The sequence below is a fragment of the Aulostomus chinensis genome, chromosome 9 (genome assembly GCF_037954235.1).
Source record: "Aulostomus chinensis isolate RoL2024-O1b breed Wild chromosome 9, RoL_Achi_v1.0, whole genome shotgun sequence".
Classification (NCBI taxonomy): domain Eukaryota; kingdom Metazoa; phylum Chordata; class Actinopteri; order Syngnathiformes; family Aulostomidae; genus Aulostomus; species Aulostomus chinensis.
In genome coordinates this window covers 20,591,286-20,616,132 of record NC_141328.1, presented here as the reverse complement: position 1 = coordinate 20,616,132, position 24,847 = coordinate 20,591,286, and the positions used below count along the sequence as shown (strand labels likewise).

At 43.0% G+C, this 24,847-nt stretch overlaps 1 protein-coding gene and 1 long non-coding RNA gene across 5 annotated transcripts in view; both read right to left on the bottom strand.

Annotated features, from left to right (window-relative positions):
• Positions 1-1,446: 1,446 nt before the first annotated feature.
• Positions 1,447-13,665, bottom strand: LOC147256220 (uncharacterized). The gene is made up of 4 exons (XR_015117747.1): positions 12,988-13,665; positions 11,800-11,894; positions 11,631-11,696; positions 1,447-1,522 (listed from the first exon to the last, which is right to left on the bottom strand). It is a non-coding gene; the product is annotated as an uncharacterized LOC147256220 (long non-coding RNA).
• Positions 13,666-19,920: 6,255 nt separating this feature from the next.
• Positions 19,921-24,847, bottom strand: part of tafa5l (TAFA chemokine like family member 5, like) — a 46,652-nt gene continuing 41,725 nt past the window's right edge. For all 4 annotated transcript variants that reach the window (XR_015117907.1, XR_015117906.1, XM_086214155.1 and 1 more), the window contains one exon: positions 19,921-23,482. The gene's annotated coding sequence lies outside the window, so the exon portion shown is untranslated. The remainder of the gene's footprint in view (positions 23,483-24,847) is intronic.

The following is a 24,847-nucleotide window of genomic DNA, read 5'->3' as shown; positions in this document are numbered from 1 at the left end:
AAACAGGAAATTATCCTTTAATTATGTAATTAATTCCTACTGTAGGCGTGCACTTGCTCTTTCTGCAATTTCAGACAACTTGACAACAGGTGTGGCGCTCCAAAGGGCCTTATAACCATAATTTAGAATTCATAGCTGCAGTCTATTAGCAAGGAAAGAGGGATGTATAAGCAATGAGTTTGATGTCATAAAACAGGATTTTTGTCTCCTCAACCAAAGAGGTTATATTTTTTTGGTACGACTGGTCTGTTTTTATGCAAAAATGACCAGGCTAATTTACATGAAACCCACTAGAGGGGTGGAGCATCAGGCATGGAAAACACCGTCACAGTTGAGAGAATACTTGAATCATATTTCTTACATATATAAACTAATTATTTATATCACAGTGTTCTCAAATTATAGAAGAAAAGTCCTCCTGTCAAATGAAAGCTCAATAGTTGAACGAACCTTCCCAGCTGGTTAGTCTTATAGTTTATCTTGTGTTTTTTTTTTTTCCCCCCCCCAGATATTTTTAATTTAAGTAATAAATCTTGAATGGCATTGGACGTTGGACAGTATGATGTGCATCCCCTTATCAGTCCAGTTGGAATAAAATTTCAAATTCACTTGTTAGGAGCGATCAATCTGTTTCCACTCAGCACCGTCACCAGCGACTCAGCAGAGCATCCTTCATCTGTGCACGAGTCAGTGTTTTTACTTTAACTGCTTTTACTACTGATACTACACTCTATTTGAGAAACACATTTCTGGAAAAAGTAAGTTCACATAAGCCTCTGTTAAATGCAAACACGAAAAGAAAGAGAAACTTTGATTTTTTTTTTTCAATAGCGTGTTAAAAGTTCATTTTTCACTGCCATTGATAGTTATTCTGGGAAATGTGGGGGAGCAGCAAGTAGGTGGGAAGGGTGGGAAGTGTATGATAAAGAGGGTGAGTCACGGCACACTTTATACATCATAGATCGATAAATTAGATAACAGCAGGAGACAATGTGAAGGCAGAAGTTTCTTGAGTTTTCCCTCGGCATCGTCAGCTCGTCACAACGATAGAGCCCATCAGCCTTAATTAGGCTTACTGATTGAGTTTACCAACAATTAAGAGTGTACCCTTTTTTTTCACAGTGAAACTTGATTAAGAGAACTTAATGGCTTGTAACAGCTTCCCAGTCTAAGTAAATCATTTGTCATCACAGTAAGTGATGTTGCAAACACATTACAGGCATCGTTTCAAAGACTGAATCATTTCCCAGGCAAGACAAGACAAGTCAAAGGCATCAGTCACCAACAAGTTTCATCCAAATCTGCAGAGAATATTGCGTGGGGTCCATAATTATTGGAGGAACTGTAAATGGTGAGTAGGTGGGCCCCCGTGCTAGAGAGCATATGTCACAGTATGTTAGCGTCCAGGCTAAAACGTGTTACTTACGCCTGTCATGGCTGCCCTGGCTGCCTGTCAGACCAGCCGTGAGGTGACAGTGATGCGTCTTGTCTGTCCGGCTCACTGGCCCAGAAGACCTGTCTCCTGTCAACGCACACACACGCACGCACACATGCATGCACACACACACACACACACACACACGAATACAGTACCAGTGCAACATGAGTTTGGAAAATTTAGAAGTATTAACATTGCTAAAACCAGACAGACTTAAAAAAAAGACTTCGAAATTATCAATCAATGACATTTGTATATCAGAGTGCTGAATAAGCATTACTTCAGTATAATGAATTATTTCTTAATTGAAGTAGGGCACATGCAAGCGACACCTACCTACCCCTTTTTTTTTAATCAAAATGAATACCGTTTTATAAATTATACACCCATGAGTTAATTATTAACTTACCATTAACTCGGCATTAACTAACAGTCATTGCTTGCTAGTGACAATAGTCACTAATAGTCATACCAACACATAAAATCACATCCGAAAAAGAAATCAATCAACTACATGACATTCCAGCTCTTGTAGACCAAACCAAGATCCATTTTTCAGTAGCAAAATAATTGAATCTAAACATAACGCACAAAATCAAAACTGCTCTAATTGCCGTTTTCACATCATTAGTTTTAGTACAGCAAATGACCGTATGTAATGTGAAATGGGTTGCTCATAGTAACGGACCCACTGAGATTATGACTCCAGTCTCACTCAGCTCTGTAGAGCCTTTTAGTTTTGGATCACTGCTTTCATTTCTTTTGTATGATGTTGCATGTTACATAGTTTAATATGAGGACGAGAAGGGCTTCACGCTCAAGTGTTGTCTTATTTTTCTCTTATATTTGTTCTTGCACAAAGCAATAATGCAATTTGCGCTACCACTCAAGTTTGTCATTTGAATACGTTCACAAATGCATTTGGAGTCCTGTTCGTGAAGTGTCGTGCGATAGCAACTTGAGACGTTTGCATGGACTTGAAAGAAAACGAATGCAAGCGGATTGTTTCAAAAGTTGAAAATTCAAACTCAGTTAAGAGTCGTAAACACCCAGACACTTCCAACAGTCACGGTGATTCTGTCTTTCAATGAATTTCTAAAAGAAACTACGAGACGCACGTGTCCTTTTCTATTTCCAATCACTGATGCCAGGAGTAGCTGATCACCAAAACAAACAGTTTTAATTGAAAGGTAATAATGAACACTTGTTAAAATTCTATCACATAATAACACATCGCCAAAGAACCAGGATGACTAGACCAGTTGGCATTCACGCTGGAGATGAAATCTTTTGAATCAAATATTATTTGGATCTTGATGGCAGACTGATTCAAAGATGGTGCCCGCATGAATGAGGTCAACTGAGCTGTCCAGAAATTTCAGCTAATTACTGTGGTCTCAATTAATGCTCGCGGTTCATTATATCGTTTACGTTTAAAGCGTGCGATTCATGCACACACAAACATGCTGTCACCCATGGCTGTGTAATTACAGGATAAGATAGTTTGCATGTTCTGAAGCTGTATATCAATCTGCAACAACCTTGTGTCTATAAATAAATCGGGTTTTTATCGTTTTCCTCCCTTGCCTCTCCACCTCAGACCTCCTTTCCTCCAAACCTCTGGCCCCCCCCAGCACATCAGTCCTACCGAAATTCTTTCTCCCCAACAGCCTTGCCTTCCTCCTTCTCTCCCCTGTCCAATGGCCCTTGTCTAAGTGTGCATTTGTATCTCTCTCTGAGGTTCAGTGTGTTAGTGCCAGATGACCCACAGCCACCCATGACCAGTGGTCCACAGCTAAAACGATAAGGCAGGGGACTCCTCTCCTGGCCATATACCTCCTTTACTCAACTCTCATCACCTCTTTTATTGACTTTCCTCTTCAATCATAACAGCACTCGACATGATTCCTCATGCTCGAAAGGTAAAGCAAAAAACAAAACCGGATAAATAAATCCACCTAACGGAACTCGTGAAGCCAGAACATCTTAAAATGAAAGCAAATGTTTTCTTCTAATGTGTTTAATGTAGCCCTACTATCATAAATACATCAATAATGACTCCACACACACACACACACACACACACACACACACACACACACACACACACACACACACACTTTTTTCTGCAACAGTGTTACACACTAACTCCCCCGTGTCTAATCTGGAAACGTCAATTTTTGCAGCCGGTCATTGATCTGGCCGTGGAAGGGCAGTCAACAGCACGTGACTCTGAGAAATCTATTTATTTTTGTCTCCTAATCAAATCGTCCGTTATTTTTATGCGACCCTAATTGAAGAGTTAGCGAATGATTTGGGGAGAAATGGCCCGTGTCCCCGTTGACTTTGACTGCAGCTTGCAGCCCTTTTTTTTTGCCAAAACCCTCGAGAGGTTCCATTAACCACATCTGGTCCCGCTCTTTATTGGGATTCATCACCGCAAACTCTTTGGTAATTAGAAAGCCTGTCCTTCTTGTCAAATCAAAAAAGATGACTGATGGCTGTTTTGCAATCTTACCACTACAAGTGGATGAGTGTGTGTCAGTTGTATGCAATAGAAAAATCTGATTAATGATGCTCATCTCTGCCTCCCTTGGCTGTCCAAATGTAAACAGAGGACTCAACTGTTTGCTTGCAGTGTAATTAGTCAGTGGTGACAGTCTCTCTCTCTCTCTCTCTCTCTCTCTCTCTCTCTTTCTCCCTCTCTCCACTTGTCTTGTCAACAGGACAGATACACACCGTGCTGTCAACACAGCCAGCACTGCGAGAAAGGTTAAGATTTACATAAAATATAACAATCTGCTTACACACCTCACATTAAACATATTTCTCATTATTGCGCTTTCTTTTTTTTCCTGGTTTGTCTCTGTCGTTATTATTTCTGCTTCCTACTCCAGACTCACATACAGAAGCACACACGGGTGCGTGCACACAAACAAATATTCCTCTTTGTTGAGCTGGTAGAATAATGGTCATCTGTCACAGTCAAAGTAATGGGCTCTACACTCTGTCCTACACTACGCTGCATAAAAAGTACCGTATTGTTTGATTGTGCAAACATGGCTGCCTTTAAGATATCTAAGAAGCAAGAGCTTCTTGAAAGACAGCAATAAATCCGACTATCCAGCCCGAAAAAGGAGGAAAAAAAAGAGTATTATGGGAACGCATTGTCTGTATAATTTTTTTCAAATGGATGAAAGTCCGAATAAATCAATGTGGCATCCATCTTGTGGTTAAGAAGTGTCACCTTTTGCCACTCAAATGCCAGCTTCTCCATGTGTGCATACAGTTCATTTTCACATTAAGGCAAATGTGCCCTTGACATTTTGTGATACGCTGAGTTTCCCCTTTAATAGGTGCACCTCATCATCGGATCCAGACAGTGAGTCACATGGAAATAAAGCGCCGCTGTGAAGCGTACAGCCACGGCTAAGAGGTTCAGTAACTGTTGATCTCAGTGTTCCAGTGAGCAATGCGCATGTAGGACTTTTTTTCGTAATGTCTCCACATTAGTCCCGCTAGCTGCACCAGAGCCATTAGTTAGAGGGTTAGAGCAGTAAAACAGCTGCATTGGACACAGGAGGAAAGCACGAGAGTACAAACGCAGGTATCTCTTTACTCCTTACATTTTTTAACACTGTGCTTTCAACTCCTTCAAATTAAACTTGTTACATTAAATTTAAGGAATTTGAGCAGTTATTATTTATGTTTTGCATCATCGCGTGAACACAAAGAATGATTTCAACCAAAATGGATAAAGCCAGTGGACCCGTCCACAACAACAGTTCGCATTTTTTCCACCCAGACGGATTTAAATTAAGGGAGCTTTACCCACACTCTGGACTATTACACTGAAACATGGGTTTGTTTGCTCTGCTGGGGTTGTCCTGTTTGGTGAGCTTACCGATTCTTGGATCTGTTACATATTTTCTTCCTGCCAGTGAAGTTGGAGGGTATTTTCAGGGTGATGATAAGTTTGTTGTGTAGAGTAGTGAGCATGCTGGGTTGAGTAATGTCTGCTGAGCTTTTATCCCTTTAAAACTCTCTTAGCTCTCTTTTAGAATGTTACACATTTCAAACAAATCTCTAAATGTCCACTCTTGGCTCAGGCTCAACTTTTCTCTTTTTGAGCCGTTCAGTCTAACGATGATTCTGTTATCACAACACCTGAAGGGGCTGGCCTGTCGCTTGAATGGGCGGGGGTGGCGGGGCGGTCCGATGACTCCACTAAATAACTCAAGAAGGCTTCCTTAACCAGTGAAAAGAGAGCAGGTTGTCAGGCACAAAAATAATTTGTGTTTACTGTTACGCCATTCTTCCAAGGTGGTGACAGAAAATAAATTATCTGCCAGACCGACACGTAGAAAATGCAATAAAGCTGCTTAATCACTTTGGTTTATTAGATCAAGTGGAAATGGTTTTGTTGTGTGGAGTGTAATCAGCCCTCAGGGTGTACATGTCTGTGTTAAGACGGTATGACCAAAATGTTTCTGTAGTGTTTGGAATGCTGTGTAGATCAACTTGACACACACACACACACACACACACACACACACACACACACACACACACACACACACACACACACATTTAACTGTTGCTTATATTGGAATTTATTTGTAATGATCATAATAATCACAACCCAAGGTAATTTAAATAAGGTTCAGTTTGCTGACAATTGGCCTCATCCACAAGAAGGTTCCTACACGTTGAGGACTTTTTAAACTTTTTTTGTTAACTCTCAATTTAGTCTTAGAGGCAGGAAGTAAAACCCGATTTGCTTTTAACTCTGACACGTATTGTTCATCTCTTGTAACATTAAAGTCTTTACAAGCCTGGGTGAGTGACGGTTACAAGCGCTACACAAGGCTGTTGCGTCCTCTTTGTAAGACTTAACTCAAGGACTAAAAAAAAAAAAAAAAAAAAAATCCCCAAAAAAACAAAAACCCATGAACCGGGCTCATGTTTTATAACGCTACAAATAAAGTGTTGGAAAAATAACATTTGGATTCCTCTGAGAAGTTTATGGGATGAATATTTCTATCAGACCTGTCAATACAGACTCGGCGGTGATGTATCTCCTTTTTGGCACATGGGTGATAGGAGTCTAATAGAGTTGGATCACTGCATCCCCTGCTGCTCGCCTCTGTCACACATGCCACTATAACGCCGCTGTAAAAACGGAGAGGGTGAAATAATGTCGTCTCGTCAAGCAACCAAGATGACATTCTAATGACGGAGTCAGCATATACACAAACCACATGAATTGTGCGTTTCGTCCCTGATTAACAGTGATGATTAGCACACAGTATGAAATCTGACCCTCATCACTCATGAGCAGACTCGTTCCACTGCAACATTTCTATTATGCAGTCATATTTATTAGATAATTCTGTACACGTCAGTTCAGAAACTTCATATTCTTCATGACGCGTGTTTCTCACATGGCGGAAGTGTCGTGATCACGTTTGAACACAGAAGAGTAGCGTAGTACATCTCAAAGTAAGAGCTGCTGATGTCATTGATTTCAATGCTAATTCAGCGAATCATCAGCGTATTAATGATAACGAGCAGTCCTTCACATCATGCATGTTGTGCACAAACAACATTTTTTTTCAAGAAAGTCAGGAATGATAGATGTGCTGCCAGGCAAGGATGACCACCAGGTTGTGACAGTGGTTGTATCACAGTATCACCAGTAGGGGGAAGAAATATATGAATTCCATTCCACTTATTCCTGTTAAGGGTTATGGGGGGGCTGGAGCCTATCCCAGCAGCCTTCAGGTGAGAGGTGGGGTTCACCCTGGACAGGTCACCAGTCCATGACAGCGCCAACACATAGAGACAGACAACCATTCACACTCACAGTCACACCTACAGTCAATTTAGAGTATCAATCAGCCTCGTCCCCTCTTGATGTCTTTGGACTGTGGGAGGAAGCTGGAGTACCAGAGAGAACCCATGCAGGAACAGGGAGAACATGGAGACTCCACACAGAAAGATCCCGTGCTCGAGCCGGGACTCGAACCCGGAACCTTGAGGTGTGAGGCGACAGTGCGAACCACTGCCCAACCATGCCACCCTCCCCCAAAACAAAACAAAACTGAAAAAAAAGGACTTAATTTTGTGAGTTTATACAGTTTATACATAGTTATTTACTTAAATATCTCCCATTCAAACTAACTGTACCAGTACATACAACTCACTGTTACACTGCCATCCTTAATTTCTTGATTAAATTCAGTGCTTTTCCTGCTTTCACAGGTCGAAATATAGAACCTGTCCATTTCAAATGATTAAGTTAACCTTTCATATGTATTAATATGTGCACAAGAATTGCCTTTCGTGAAATCATCATTGGTTTGAGGTGTTAGGTTTCTCTCTTCCTTTATAAATGCAGCAGCACAGTTAACGCTCCATCACTGCTAATGATTTGACAGTGAACTGATGTATGAAATGTCACATGTTGCCAATTTATCTCTAATACTGGCCCACCGCCTCCTTTAAAATAAAAAAAAACCCGTACACCCTGCTGGCTTTGAAGCCTTAGAGAGAGAGAGAGAGAGAGAGAGAGAGAGAGAGAGAGAGAGAGAGAGAGAGAGAGAGAGAGAGAGAGCTGGCATTTGTCAACATTCTCCCTGAGATTTCTCCCCACTGATGCGCCACCCACTCCCATGAATGCCAAACAGTTTCTTTATTACCTCTGCATTTACATGAATAGCGTGACTAGCTTAAGCTTTTTTCCTCCACCTTTCCCCCTCTCTCTCTTTTCTCACTCACTCTCGTCATTCTCCTCCTTTCCTTCCCCTTGCGCTTTATCAAAGTGCTGTATCATTACGCCGGGATAATCCTGATCCCCTTGTCCCTCCCTCCTCCTTCAAGACTTGAGCCTCACCCTTCAAATACTTCTGTTTTACAGAGTGTTCGGAGGAGGCAGGATTGAGGGCTGGGGTGTCTGGGTTTTTTGTGTGCTACTGCAAAAAGATGATGAAACCATATGGAGGCTGGTGGCTGTGGAGTTGTAGGGTGGGAAATAGGGAGCTGAAGGGTGGGGGCTGGGGATGAAGGGGGCTACATGGTTGCAAAAATGACTTCTTAGCAGTGCAGCGAGATGTGAAGGACAGACTGGCGTGAGACGGTGTGGCGAGCAAACTAATGAGCTACACATCTCACATCGAGAAAGAAAAGGGTAAAGACGAAAGGCAGGGGAGGGGAGGGTGAGGAGAGGGAGGAGAGACGATGGGAGGAGGGACAAGTTGATGACAGAGATGGAGAGGAAAGGAGAGGCGGCAGAAGAGGACGGGAGAGGAGGAGGAAGAGGAACGGAAACAATGTTAAAAAGATGAAGCGTTTCATTTGCTAAGTTGTGAAAAGAAGAAGGGAGACAGCAAGAGACAGAGAGAGAGAAAGAGAAAGCAGACGCTGGAAAAAAGTCAGAATAAAGAGTGACATGAAATATTACCCTGCCACATTTTCTCATTTATCCTTGCCGTGACAATGAACATTAAAATTAGCTTCAGTGAGATATTGCATCATGGGTACACAAGCCTGCAGACAGTGGATAACTTCCATCTTTATACATTAGGACTCACAAAGATTTCTATTCATTTGACTCAAAAAAAGGATAAAAAAAAAGGAAAAAAGAAATAGATATTTCATGCGAAAGGGTTGCAAGTGTGAAGCTGATTTATGGACCCAAGACGGACTTCAAGAATGAAAGATCAGCCAGTCAGTTTGATTTCATATTCATCTCAGATTTAATCATATTTCGCTATGCTACTTGTTGCCCGTGGGAAGCCCTGAACCTGCAGCACTGAGATCAGATCAGAGCTGAAGGCAAATGTCTGTGCCTGGGATAAGGGGTGATGGAGAAATGAATTCAGGGAAAATGGATTGTTTCTAGCAGCTGTGAGAAATGAATAGCCCCTCTAGACTCATCAAAATCTGCCCAGTAAAACGACATGAAAGTTCACCCGGTCATAGCCATGGTCGCTCTGAACGCTGCGGCTAAAGACATATATCAGCCTAAACTGTCAGTCAAGACAGAGAGAGAGAGAGAATGTACATTCACCCCTGATTTCTCTGAAAAAGTAGCACTTGGGCATTAACATGCATCAGGGGTTGGTGATAGGGGCGGCACAGTGGCGCAGTGGTCAGCACTGTTGCCTCACAGCAAGAAGGTTCCGGGTTCGAGTCCTGGCTCCAGCACAGGATCTTTCTGTGTGGAGTCTCCTTGTTCTCCCTGTTCCTGTGTGGGTTCTCTCTGGTACTCCAGCTTCCTCCCACAGTCCAAAGACATCAAGAGGGGACGAGGCTGATTGATACTCTAAACTGACCGTAGGTGTGACTGTGCGTGTGAATGGTTGTCTGTCTCTATGTGTTGGCCCTGTGATGGACTGGTGACCTGTCCAGGGTGAACCCCACCTCTCGCCCGAAGGCTGCTGGGATAGGCTCCAGCACCCCCCCCAACTCAGTGAAGAAACAGCAGATTTCAGCGAGGATGGTCAAATTCACTGTATGTGCTCAAATAAAGTCTCTGGCTATGACTCAACGCATGTCACATGTGGGAGGATCACGCAGTCGAGATGAACTCCCCCGCAGACACAGCTAGCGGTGTCTGGAGGGATGTTACAGGCCGCTGCACCATCTGGAGAGTGGTCAGAATATTCTCCATAGACATATAACTGCATTTTTGAATCCAAATAAAAACCAGTGAGAGTAAATATGTTTGTTTTATGTTATGAAGATGTCTAGATTTACATATGAAAAACAACAAATGCAAAAAACACTGGCGTTAATCAAAACTGTATGTGGCAAAGCAGCAGGAGTCGACTGCGAAGTGTCCGTGTACTTTGGGAAGACGACACAGTGACATCACACTTTACCAGATCGGTACATACAATCCCAATCATTGCGCGGACACATTTTTATCTATTTTTTTTCACCTCACACATCTCAAAGTAACACGAGCGCCCAGTATACTCAACCAGTTCAGTCTGTTATTTTGGGCCTCAAACTCAGGACAAAACTTCCTGCTCTGATTCCTCCTCCTCCTCCTCAGCTTCCTGCAGCGCCAGTCTCTCAGTACCTGGTGTGAAGGGTGTTGGAGGAGGCCTGTGCTCCACTGTCAGTGAATGCAGGCAGACAAGCATCCAGCTCCTCTGACTCACTTCCAGTGCTTGTTCCAGTCCAGACCGCCTACTGCTCTACAGTACCTCAATACATCAAAATTTAAAGCCTGAGATGGTGATAAAACAGGTACGTCAAACACAGAGCTTCGACTGTGACTGTGAGGTGACAGCATGTGATAACGCTGCCCTTTAAAAACACATAATCCGCACTAAATACCCAATACACCATCACGTTAAAGTCAAAACGAGGAATCTCTCTCTTTTCTTTGTTGTCTGTCTTTTCCTTGATTATCTCATCAACCTTTCACCCGCTCAGCTTTCATTGCCAGCAGTTGGCGTCTTGTTGCAATATTTTGTAGAATGATCATCTTTTCTCCCTGACTCTATTAACATCCCCCACCACAGATACACACACGCACGTGCACGCACACGCCATGTGCTCTGCTGATATATAATGCTATTTAAATCTTCCTCTTTTAGCTGAGATAACAGTTCATTTCCACTGCTGCCTTGCTTTCTCATTATTGTAAAACTTCTTTTCATGCCACAGGAACATTTCTTGGCCTGCTGCTCTCTTTGAGACACGCATGCTCCCTCAAACTCAGTTGGATTATTTCACTCCCTCACTCTTTCTGTCACACACTCACCTCAACTCTGTCTTGTAACCAACACACAGCCTGAGCGAAAAGTAGTGCGGAAGTGAAACGAGCGTCTTAAACTTGCATTCTCGATAATGGCCAGCAGGGGGCGAGTCTCCTCGAAGCCTGATTTTATAGTTGCGAGCAGAAAAGCGACCCGACTTCTTACCTGATTGACTCACTACTGTCTCAAACCTTAAATGTAGCATGAGGTTCATTGTATAAATTAGAATCTTGCTGAAGCAGGTTCTACTCAATGTTGTGGCTAGCTTCTTACAGACCACTGGAACCTGTCAATCAGGATAAAAGCGTAATATTACAGGTCTTGAAGGGTGTTTTCAGTGTTTTGATACCTCAAACTGTCCACTGGGACTCAAAGATGAACTGTTTGTGAAATATTTTGGAGATCAGAGGTCACCTTACAGAAAGCTGATGTCGCTGGAATGACTTGAGGAGATATTTTTTCATCCACTGGGACTCGAGGATGACCTGAAAACGTTTTGGTTCATGAAAGGTCAAAGGTTATGCTAACTGAGAAAGGCAGACATCACGGCAAACAGTCGTAATGCGTTATTTCTAATTGTTTCCGTACCTTTGACTGTTTCATCTCACTTGTGATGGAGTAAGTCGGGACCTCCACAGCAGCACAGACTGGTTCCAAATAACATCAGTGTGAAATAGCAGCACCTGTAACCAGGATATTTCAGCTTCATTTTTCTACAGTGGGGGGAGGTGGAGACGTGTATGGTTTTTCACCCCCAATAAAACATGCTGACAATTCCAGTCAGCTACAAACTTTAGAGAAGGCAAATACACGGGCAGCGATGCATCCCTGGGTAAAACATGCTTGATGGGATTTCAAGAGGGGCAGGGGTTATGATTAAAATTCAACTCCTTCCCGTCATGATGCTTTCTCAGGGGGAGACACGGTGAGGGTTCAGGATGCGATCGCATGGGTCGGAGGAGAATTAAGCCGCTAGCCGCTATCAAAACATAATAAACACACTTACCATGACCTCTTACCTCTTTGATTGGTGGTAGCATGGCATGTTATAATTCTGTGACATCACCATGGAAACCATGCGGATAGAAAGTTAATTAGGATATTTAGTTAATTAGGATTCTAATGGTGCTGACTTGAATGTGACTCCATCTCATGTCTCCCGCTCAGTCCAGTTCGTACAAACCAGGGCCCTGCCCCGTCCCCTTCATGTGGACTTCCTCGTTGGTTTGCTAACATGTTCCGTCCCCCATCTGTGACATTTCCTGGCTCACGTACATATTGCGTCAGGTTAGCTAGCCATTTGTATCACCAGGCTCACTGCAATATGAGTATCTTGAATCTCACACTGTTAACACTGAGCTCTAAAACGTGGTGTAATTTTTGCTGCAAACTCATTGTGTACAAGTAAACACTACATGAGTCAGAACTGGCCCCCCCCCCCCCCCCCCACTCAGTAAAGCCGATAAATAATAGAAGTGATTTGTTCACGCGTACTCTGGCATCAACGCTGCTGAGCTCGTTGTGTTAATACCTCGAATGACACTTGCACGTCACATAACCTCGTGTAGACACAAACACAGAACAATAAGCAGCTTGTCTGAGTCTGGAGGAAGAGGAAGACTTGCCGTGGCTGCCGGGGGCTTTAACCGGCGCCTGACAGGAGGAGGTGAAGCAGCTCTTCTAATTGACTACACACAGCATTTCTGAACTCGGGCTTACTGCTGTAGCCTCTACTGCGCAGCACTGATCTGATGGAGAGCATTGTCTCGTACTTACCTTGCTTCTTCATCCATCTGTCCTCTACTTTCATTTCCTTTCCTTCTCTGTCATCCAGGGCTCCCCTCCGCCTCTTCTCCTCCTTCCAATCCCTCCCTCTCTCTCTTTCTCTTTCTCCTTTGGTGCACTTCCTGTTTTGTCTTCATCTACACATTCTACTATGAGGGATCTAAGCCGAGCCTTTAAGATAGATGGATGCTGATGAATGATGAGGCAAACAGATCTCTCTCCCCTCTTGGCCTTTTTCCTCTCTCATTCTTCTTTTCTTTCCCTTGGTCTTGACTTTGCTTTCTTTGATGCAATTTTGAAGCTAATGAGAATGCGCCCTTGGGAGGGAAATGATGTACTTTCAAATGATTAAGGCCAAAAGCTACTTCCTTGGTCATTGTACATCAGTAGAACAAAGCCAGTTGGACACAAACAGGATTGAAAATGGAAAAAAAAATGTTGAGCAGAGAAGAACCCTCTTGAGAAAAACTAAAGGCTGTTGTCAACTTTTAGAAGTTCTTCCACCCCTCAAGTCTTCTTCCTTATGATAATGATGCGATTCTGCTCGTATCTCTATTAGAATCAAGGGTTGAGGAGGATAAAGATCTGTGAGCAGGGTGACATATAGCCTTCGCCTTTGAAGAAACACAGATGAGGTCTTTTGGGAAATCCCCTCAAGACCTAAGATGGACTCCCCTTGGTCTCAATTATAACAGGCTCTGCTTGATACTACAGCGTTTCCTCTCCACAGTCCCTCACTCTCTCTCTGCGTGGCATCGTTGCATCTCATGTAGCACTGCAGGACAGTTCTGTCCTTCACCTTTTGATCCAGACCAGATCAAACACCAGCTGCTCTTTGATGATAGCAGAGATGGTGGTAGTGCTAAGGATCCCAGGGCATTGGATTCCCTTCGGTTTATCACCAGGAAACCTTAACAACCTGTGGCAGCAGGCCTGCAGTTATGTTGTCGACACTTCCTAGCAGGAGGCACCATAAATAATGGCCGTCTGGCTGCAGGGATGCGAGATGTGGGTGTACATTTTGCAGGCTGTTACACTTCCAGGGGCATTTTAGGAGCTGGCTCTGCACACTGTGATGTAGGTGCTGGAGCCAAGTGGTATGTGATTCATAATGAGTGGCAGAGGTTTGGGCCAACAAAGGCTCTTAGTGAGGTTCAACTGCAGTTCAAAAAGTCCTGTCCGTCTCTCTGATGACTGGCATGAACAGATACTTTGTGTGTGCGAGTTTGTAACGGCTGGTGAGGATCAGAGGGGCATCAGGATCGCTGCTGCATTTTGTGCAGATGTTCATGGTTCCCGAGGATGAATCCCAGTGACTTTCACGATCCCTCAACTCTTCGTTGACGGCAAAGACATTTAGACTCGTGGAGCGCATAAATTGAGACTAGACATCAACCTGCTTTGGTTCTTTAGTGTAACAAAACTTCACCGTGAGAGTCCTCGTCTTTAGACAGCAGAAACAAAAGCTATTAAAAAGAAGAAGCACCCCACACAGTTTAACGGGTTAGTTATGGAACCTGAACCTAAATTATATCTTAACCTCAAGACAAGTGCAATCTTAGATATAATCTTTCCTGGTAGAGCGTAACTAGAAGTGATATTCTAATACAGAATACTAAACATTAATCATCCCAATTTCAGTATTGGACAAATTGAGGAAACGATTAGAATGAGCTGTATGATACGTTAATACAACACCTCAAAAGGTTTATCACAGTCACCATCATCTTTTCAGACCTTTTCTTCACCCGGGGCGCTTACTTTCTCAAGTCCTCGCTAATATAGATCTGGACGGAGATATAAAAGGATTACGGCTGATATGGACATTTAGGGAGCCCGCATGAATACACAGAAGAGACACAAATACCTGAAGGTCATGTGGAAGCAGGGCGGAGAGGGAGGTGGGAGGGGGGGGACAGACAATTTCAAAGGACCTTTTGTCAAGTCCTTATTGAAATTCATCAATAAAAATAGGCTGCCCTAAGCCTTTTCAGAAATAAAATTGTCATGCTAATTCATTTTGATTGCCACATTGGAATGGCTAAACAAAATGAATGGCGGGGGCCAGATGCGCCCGTCCAAGCGTGACTCTGGATATTTCATAGTGAATTACCCTTGATCGACTTGCCCCATGGATCTTGGTGCAAATTCTGATCAAACGCCCACGCGTGGAATTCCAATCGCCGCTTTGCTAACTCATCGATTTGCATGCCAATGAGGTACACATTAAAAATCAAAAAGCAGTAAAGCATACTGGGATTTTTTTTTTTCAAATCAAAGAAAGAATTCAAATTTTCTTTCCTCTTCCTGGCTAGCTCCTCTTAATAGTTAGCGAAAAATTATTCTGCCATTTATGAACCAAAAGATAAACATTGTCCTTAATCAGCTGCAGACATTTGCAGAGGGTAATAAGTTCTATCAAGTCAGACGTTTGTCCTCAAACTTTAAATTTTCACCTTTTAATTCACCAAGGTTTCAGTTAAGGATGAAGAGCAGAGGAGTGAGTTCGCTGCATGATGGCTTCTGTATCAGTATGGAGGAGCAGCAAGGAAAAACAAACCCTCTGTGTTGCATGAGAGGCAGTGGAAGAGTGGGCGGAGCGGGCACGGGCACGCACACGCGCGGGGGGGTTCTTTCCAACAAACCATCTGGACATGGGCTCCCCCTCGGGGGACACAGAGTGAAGCATTTTGAGTCTGTACACTTCTCTCTCACCCTCCTCCTGTAAATTTACAGAGCAGTGATCAAACCCCGAACGAATAACCAACAGTTGATCGTCTACTTTCCTGACTGCAGTAACGCGTACGTAACAGGTACGTAACAGGTACGTTCCACTGTGGAGGCTCCATACATGACACGCCCACCTCTCAATGTGCTGTGTCATCAGCTAGATGAAGAAAGACACTGCTCACAAGGCATAAACCGCACTTCTTCCTCGCCTACGAAAGCGAGTCTCGCCCCCAAACACCCAACTTCAGAGTACACAGCTGCAGAACCTCTGGAGGAGAGACCCACGCTGAACCTCTGCAAGGACTTTTGCTTGATGCATCTCTGCAGGTGGATGTACTGTATGGTTTTTTTTCCCCACACGAAGCAGCACATTGACCTCAAAATCTTTAGAAATACATTAAAGACAGTTTCTGCATGCTCAAGGAGCTTCTGTCTCTCAACTTTCCTGCGTTCACTCTCAGCCGAGGCTACACACTCATGGAAACTTGTGTTAAAAATGCCTCCTCAAGTGTGACGGCCCTTTTATGTTACTCTGTGAGGTTTAATATTTGTACCTTCATTATTTGGTGTCCTAAAATTTCAGGAACTATGACTGCTGTAACTAATGCATCTTCACCCCCAGAAGTGAGTGGATCTCATGTGGATGCTAAGGATTAACTGAGTCATCTTCATTTGGGATGATGAAAAATGCATCAGTTTGTTATCAAACATATCAACCGGAATTTACTTTTTTTGAGGGATTTTTTTTGGAGAATTTTAAAACAGGGATTCTCAGAGTGTAGTAGTATTCAGCCAGTTCAGTCGGTTATTATTGACATACTTCCAGTGAATCCAGTCAACCCAGTAAATCATTAAGTTTCCATGGAGCTCTGCTGAGGAAACATCTGACACTTCAAAATTGCATCTCCTGCTCAGTCCTGCCTCTCATCTAATGGCTGTTAATGAGCCTTTGAGTGAGCATGGGTGTCCTGGGGGTTGCACCCTTCAGATTAACGGTGGGATTTGGATTTTTTTGTGTGTGTGTGTGTTTTTAGCAAAAGGACTTTTAAAAATGGCAAACGTGAACAAAAGAGAGGGGAAAAAAGCAGCAAAAATGAACGCAGCCTCGGACTTCATCACTTTAAAAAGGTCCTCTCTTCATAACTCTCCTGCTCTGTCTCTCTTTCCAGTCACCCTCGTGTGTGTGTGTGTGTGTGTGTGTGTGTGTGTGTGTCCCTCTCTCTTTCTCTCTCTCTCTCTCTGTCTATGTGCCGTTCAGTTGCAGGGATTGGAGACCCTTGGGGTATTGATTGGACTCAGCTTAATGCTGTCAGACTGATGGGAGACATGTGATTCACAGACGAGATCTTGACCCTGGTACACTCAGCCTCCAACCACACGCGCACACGCACACAGACGTGCACGCACACTTATAGTACATTAAAATCACACAAATGAACACACAGATGCGCTTATGTACCAAGACAAATGCATGCACGCACACCACAGACATGCACAAATACACACACACCCTTGGGAGTCCCCTCTGACACCCTCAATCTGTCATAGCTAAAACCCGGAGGAGCTCGTCTTTGAGTCAGGAGGGCTGCGACGGTACACCAGGCTCAGCAGAGTTTGAGCTAATCACGACTGGCAATGACAGACTGCCTGCAATGACCGACATTTTTTTTCCCTCTTACATATTTCACAGTTGAGGATATCTTGTTTCTTTGGTTGCAGGCACAGAAATGGGAGTGTGTCCTGGTGGGTAGATAAGGATTGTGTTTAGTCATGCGTCATGCCGCTGAGGCACAAGTCTGAATGGATAGACGCCATCATCTCTGCTGGCAATAATAACAGGAAAATTAAGGTTATTATCATTATAATTATTTTTAACAACCACATGCCTATTAGATTTGTGAACATGCCAGAAAACATTCTATTATCACAGCAGGTTAAATGTGTAAAACATAAATGGCAATTTATTTGAACACCAAATAAAACATTGAAAACAACATGTCAAGTGATTGTGCCCTTCAATGGGTTCAGGCTCATCTAGTAGCAGAAATAAGTGCTGGGCAGGAACACCGAAGGGGATTTCAACTTTTCTAACTAAACTAACGCCATTGAGGCAGTGAAGGATGCAGGACTGATGGGAATCCTGCTCACTAACAAAGACTGTGTCGGCGTAAATGTCATCTTATCGAGCTTTGGTTCCGGAGAGGGGACAGAGAGAGGGGAGGGTTGTGAATGGAGGGATAATTCGGGTAGATTGGGAGGGGATCAAGCGATAGAAGTGAACAAGAGGGAAAGAGTTTAGGTGTGCTTGTATTTTTCGGGTGATTAATAACAGGACACAGGTGGTTGATTCTGATAGGTTCAAGTGATTGGCCAGAGAGGAGGTGGTGTGATTTTGTTGCTGTACTTCAGTCACAATAGTCGTTAAATTTCCAAGTTCGTGCACTTCTTTTTTCTTTTTTTTTTTTGGATTGCATCGTTACATGTGATCCTTGACTACAGAGTCTGTGCTGAAGTCTAATGAGGCTTGGAGCTGCATCCTTGTTGTTGCCCTGATGAAACACATTTACACAAGCGCCCAGCATCCTTAGCGACATCTGGATTGTTCTTTTTTAAGCGAGTCCAAGGGAAACAGCGACCGCTGACGAGTCAAAAGGCAATAAGTGCTCAATTAGACAAGCGAGTCCTCAGCAGTAGGCCTGTTAATCATCTCCGCGCAGGGCTGGGGATCAGCGAGACAGATGTGGCAGGATGCAATCGTGTGATGAATTGACCTCGGTGTTAAATGCTGCCACTCAACCTTTTAAAATTCGATAAACAAGTCAGTAGGCTGCGTAGAGATCCATACTCTCATCATAGTGAATTTCCTGCTGCGTAAATGGGTCAATGGCAAATTGTGTCCCCTGACTTTCCCTTTTTCAAGACCCTCTAAAGGCTGGCTGGCAGTTAAAGGGACAATCCTTAAAGGGGACAATCCATTATATTACTTTCAAACCAGTTACTTGAATGCATGTGGTCAAAATGAAGCTCCATTCTTGCTGTGTTGCAGCAATAATACTGGAAATCATTGGGAAGAGTTTGAATTTCATGAAGAAATAACGGAACAGATTTCTATTGTACAGGACTATGAGTAATGCTCACAGTCACAGGTTATTACACAACATCAACATGCGTCTCTGAAAAAGCAGCACGCAATGAGATAAAACATATGCATGTACTTCCATACTGTCTCCAGTACTTTATTATTTCACCTTGCCATGTCCCATAATGTGAGAAAATGATGACTCTATTGCTTAAATCTGGCCATGGCCTCCGCTCCCCTTGACTCACTAAATGAGGCGAGTGAAGGATGTTGTGCTCTTCTGCATAAACGCTCGCAGCAAAATAGAGTTTATTAAGACCCATAAAAAACAACATTAAAATTCACAACCGCGGGAGCGTCGCCTGACCCCTGGTGAATGATAAATTAGCTTGTGTTGCTCTAGCAAAACGACCATTTTATACCTTCAACCCCCCCCCCCCCCCAGCAGACTCTTTCTCTCTTCTTCATATAGAGCCCTGGATGGAGAGGAAACTTTAGCTGATGTCCAAGAAAATCAGCACACGAACATTCAAAATTCGAATAGAGAAAAAAACAAGTCAGAAATCTCCCAGTCAATATGAGCTGCTCAGCCTTCGCTTGCATCAACACCTTTAATTCTATTCGACAGTTCGCTCACACTTCTCCTGCAGCCAGCGCCGCTCGACTCGTGTAGGATGGGTTCTAATTGTTGAGCGCAGTCCTCCTCCTCCTCCTCAGCGTTAGTTTGAGGGATGGAACAACAGATTTCGTGTGACAGCAGCACTTCTATTGTTCACAAACACGCAGCTGTACAGATGCAATAAAAATCAACACCTAGAATTGGCCATCATATAAAAGGTGTCACTTCTTCCAACTGGTCCTTCTACAGCGTGTTCTAGTATTCTCAAGCCTTGGCCGTGTACTCTTTAAATGCATTAAGCCGTTGCCCTGTAAATGTCTACCTTTAATGATGCTTCGCTAGCTAACCAAAGTCCCTTGTGAGTCGTCACCTGCAACTCATTAGCACTGTGCTAAGCTAATGGGTCAGAAAATGGATTTTTATGTGGGCATAAATGCTAATTTGCTACACTGAGGTGCTGTTCAACGGCGCCGTGTTAAGCAAGTCGTCCTCTGCCTCGGGGATGGGGGGGCGGGGGAGTCTCATTAGGCTCAGACACACATCTATTGAGGACACGAAGGTCTCCGAAGCCAAACAGTGACAAAAGCCACCAGTGCTGCAACATTAGAGTGTCTTTCACCTCAAGGTTTCCTGGTTTGAAAGAAGAAAGCAGCCTGTAAGAGCCAAAGCTGCTGGAGTGTCAGGCTCTATCATGATATTCGCTGGGACTGACACTCACACTGAAAATAGACTTGTTTACATTTGAGCTTGTGTGTCAGAGCGGTGGTTCACTTTCAGCCTGTCTTCTGTTCCACACCAGTTACCCTCCACCCTACATACAGCCTCTCCAATCCCTAAACATGTAATAGATAGTACATCTAATATATCACAATAAACAAATCAAGCTGGGATTCTTCACCCAAAAAGTATTTGTTTTTGCCTTTCAAGAACTCACAAATAGTAATAAAACAAAGACGTCTTTGGTTTGACATGTATTTGTATTTTATAGATACACGTGGTGACTATAATGGTGTAATTAATTATATATTTATTGACCTTTTTAAGTTCATGTCTGTTCTATACAGTTTTATTTGATGCATACTGTAAGTTAAATGTTCGTCTTGCGTGATTGAGGTCAAACAGAGGAATAGTGGTGGATGTCCGCTGGTTACTGCTGATTCACTGAATGTGTAGTCGAATGTATTCACTGTCACAAGTGCAATTTGATGGAAATAATCCTCTGTGTGGTTTATCTAGTCTTAAGTTTTTATCCAGTCAGCAGGTTTGACTGAAAGTTAAAGCAAAGCTTAACATACCTTCAATGTTACTGTCGATCCTGTTGCAATAAATGAGTCTACTTTGTGTTATTCTTCAGTAACTGCAAGCCCTCGTGTAAAGCAGCACTCAACAGTATGCGGGATTCATTATAAAACAATGTGTACTTTGGGTTTTATGGAGGTCCACAAAGCCAACTTAATTTTAGTGAGAAAATGTTTATACTGCTCCAGTTTGTCCAGTAAAGACGCAGTTACTTTTATTTAAGTCTCTTTCAAAACAAGGACAGCGTGTAATAAAAGCAAAAAAACTATTCATATGAGACCGCCGAGGCCTACAAAGAGCCCGACGCCATGCTGCAGCCGAGCTGGACAGTTGGTGCGACTCAATTTAAAGATGTGCAGCTATGACTTCACCTCACAAGAAAGCTAGTTTTTGTCAGTTGATGTCAAGAGGGTTTCATCTTGTCAGGCTTTCACAAACAAGTGTCCTTTGGGAATATACGGGCAAGACGATGACCTGTAGACCTGACGAGGTTAGCGAAGATGCCGTTATAGCATCAGTTAGGTCAGAGCTGGAGAGTGTTTCCTCTTTGGAAGAAGAACAGAAGGCTTTCCTTAATGGAAAAGATGGACCTCTGCTTGTACGTCAGTCTGACAGGTTGAAGTTAGCCTGTGAGGGCCTGCTACACAGATGGTTCACACAATCACCAGCAAAGTGTGACCTGTTTACTCCTTTCCCAACACTTCCTACAGGTAACTTCTCTGAAACGGGTCATGTGACAGGTCAGGTTAGCATTGAATAGCTACCTACTTGAACACTTCAGGTAAGCAACATATTCGTTGTGCTCAGTTGTTTCCATTCTAGCTTGGATTTGACTCGATGTACAGCTTCACCGTCACAGAAGCAGCTTCTGCACCGACACCGACTCTAATCACAGCGACAATTTATTCATGGTGAGCGCAAACCGAAGAATAAATAAAGGAAGTATAGGAACAGGTGGGAAAAAAAAGACATTTTCCTACTACTACACACACACACACACACACACACACAGAGCAAATTCACTCTCTACAGCTCCTGGGAGCAGACGCGCTCTTTATATCCTCAAATGCATACATTATGATGGAGATGTACAGTTTCAATTCAGTACAAAGAAAGGAAAAAGAAAAAAACAGGGTCTAGATACATTAACAGGAACACCTGCACAGGATAATGCAATTGTTCTACAAGAAAGAATTGTAAAGCTTTTTGAGAGAGATGACCGTGTGTTTGTGTGTGTGCGAATGTGGATTGTGTTCTATTATGTTTTCGTGTCCATCCGTTGTATCTTTGAAGAACTCCTCTTGTGCTCCTCCTTGTAATGAGACCCACAGAACATAAAATACATTGATTGAATATATATATATATATATATATATATATATACATACACATAATTTCAAATATATCAAGCATCTGAAATCAGCAAATAGCATTTCCAGCTGGGCAAAGCATGTCATATCAAAATATAGTCAATTTAGACAAGTCTTCTCAAGTACATTTAATCACACATGAATTGATTTAGTTACAGAATTTAACTTATGTGACATATTGAAGAGCTTTTGCCCAGTTTTAATTATATTTCCCCTCATTACAATTGTCTCTATGTACTAAAGAAAACACCAGAGAGAAAAGAGAAGGCAAACTCAGGATTCATCCATGTAGATTCAAATGAGATCCAGCATCTGCAACAACACAATTGCTTCTTCTTTCTGTTTTTTTTTTTTTTTTTTTGCCAGATGGCGAGTTCTGGTCTGGGCGTATCCCAAAAATATACAAGAGTATGAATGATGCATCGGATATGATTTATTTCACAGTGTATCTCTGGATGTGCACACACGCACAGGCACAAAAAAGCATACACACACGCACGCACGCACACTCATACAAAGTATAGAACATTAAAATGAGCAAGGGGTCCACATCTGCTAAATACTCCCAGTGGTGTGTGTGTGTGTGTGTGTGTGTGTGTGTGTGTGCAAACATGATGTGTGAGGTCCATTGACAAAAATCCGCTAGTCTATGTTGACACCACATTTAAAAAAACAAAACATAAGTTATAAGCTAAGTCCACCAAAAAGCCCACATCGTGAACGTCATTCATTGAGTCTAGTCACTCTGTGAGATTTCCAACAGGCTTTCATGCTGTTTCAAGTCCCTCTCATGTGTATGCAGAGTTTTTGAAGGCTGCAGCCTTGCAAAGTTTCATCCAGCCAAATGAGAAAAAGGTGGTAAAGAGTAGAGTCCAATGGGCAATCTGGCCTGGCTGAACCTCAGTTGAGTCACGACTCCTCAGCAGCCGGCTGCCATTACAGAGATGTGTCTGGAAATATAACCCGGGATGGCTTCACAGTGACGATCGTGAAGATGAAGGGGCCAACTTTTTAAAGACCTTCTGATAAATCCAAATCAAGCCACAAAGGTAGAGAAAATCTTCAAGGAGTCATCCTTTCCAGACCTTGACAGAATATTCCATAGTCGCTCTTCCTCAAAGAGGGTTTTTGTTCTCTCATGTGTCTGCAAATTTGGCTGCTTACTTGAGACTTGTACGAGTTCTCTGAAATATCAGGACCACATGAAGAGCGACAGTGTCTGGATTTGTTTTTGTTTTTTTTATTTTTTTGTTGTTGTTGTTTTTTTTTGTTTTGTTTCCCAGAATGTCCAGGCCTGGTGTAGCATTTGGGAGCCTTTTTTGCTGAATGGACACAATGTTGTGGTGTAGTGATCGGCCACAGTTCCTCTCGTATCGTGGATCAATGAACCTGTTGGAGAACGGAGCAACAAGACAAGGTTAAGATGATGCGCGCCTCGCTGAGGACGCGTGGCTGGCAGGTTGACATGTTGTCTGACATCTGAATTAAAAAGAGCCTGTTTAGACCTGACATTAACGTGTGTGTTTTGTGATCGGATCACAAGTAAACGGTCCTAAATACAGGTGTCAATGATGCAGTTCTGATCCGGTCATTCACACATTGTCTGGGACACATTTGCTCACATTATCTTGTCGTGTAAATATGTTGTGAGGCTTCCCCAAAACACTGAAGGACCTCCTTGACATCATTTCCTCTGTTGGCCTGCAAATATTTGTGCTGATCCGGGCATATTATTTTTTTATCATGACACACATTTTGATTTCAAAATGCCAATGGAGATATATAACGAGTGTTTCCAACTTTTTCGGTGCTTTGGTTTGCTATTAACCCACCAAGTAACGGATCAGAACAGTTCATTGTAGCTTTTCTCCCTCTTGTGATTCTCATTTCCAACCGATGGGCGGGAGAGTATTGAGCTGTGTTGCTCTCTTCTTTGTTAAAAGTCAATCTAACTCACCCATCAGTCGATGTCTCTTGTGAACAAATACCAACTGCAGAGATCATCCAAAACAAGATGGTGGTTCCTTGAGTAGAACTAAACAGAGGAAGTGCAGCACTCTATTGCGGTGCCTTCCAAATTATATAATGTCAGGTGACCTAATATGCACAACAAGTGCATTAACGAAAATATTGTCTGCAATGGCTTATGGGTTGACTAGTACCTTAACTCTTTAAAGACTTAGGTACGCAATCTTGTAGGTTTGCCATTTTCTCAATTTTCACATTATCTTTTGGTACCGAATTAAATATTTTGTGCACTCAAACTATCTGCTCGCTGGTTGGCTCGCTTCCATGTTTGAAACTTTGACGATTTTAGGAAACCTGCGATCGACCAGAACTGGAGCTTTTACAAAAATCCAAAGTGGGCGGTCGCTGTTGAGCAAAAACCCACATCATCCACACGTCATCATCACATCACGTGAGCCAATAGAGAATTAAACGTGAGTCCCAACTGAGTGCCTTGTTATTCTATGCTTGCGTGCAGTCTGACAGCACAGCTCTCCCTCTAATAAATGATGGAATTGATGAGAACGTTATGACGGGCTTCACCATGAGACGGCGGCCGGCGTAATTGATTAAGGCTTCAGCGGCCAAATAGCTTTTAAAAATCAGCCGCGCAGCCTGTGAGGGAACAGAAAACACTTTTGTTCCTTTCCCCATCAGTGTGATTTATGTTCCCACTGTTCTCCCTCCCTTTCAGAACAGCTGACTGTAAATATGGCGCTGGCTGGCTCCTTTCATAACGGCGCTGTT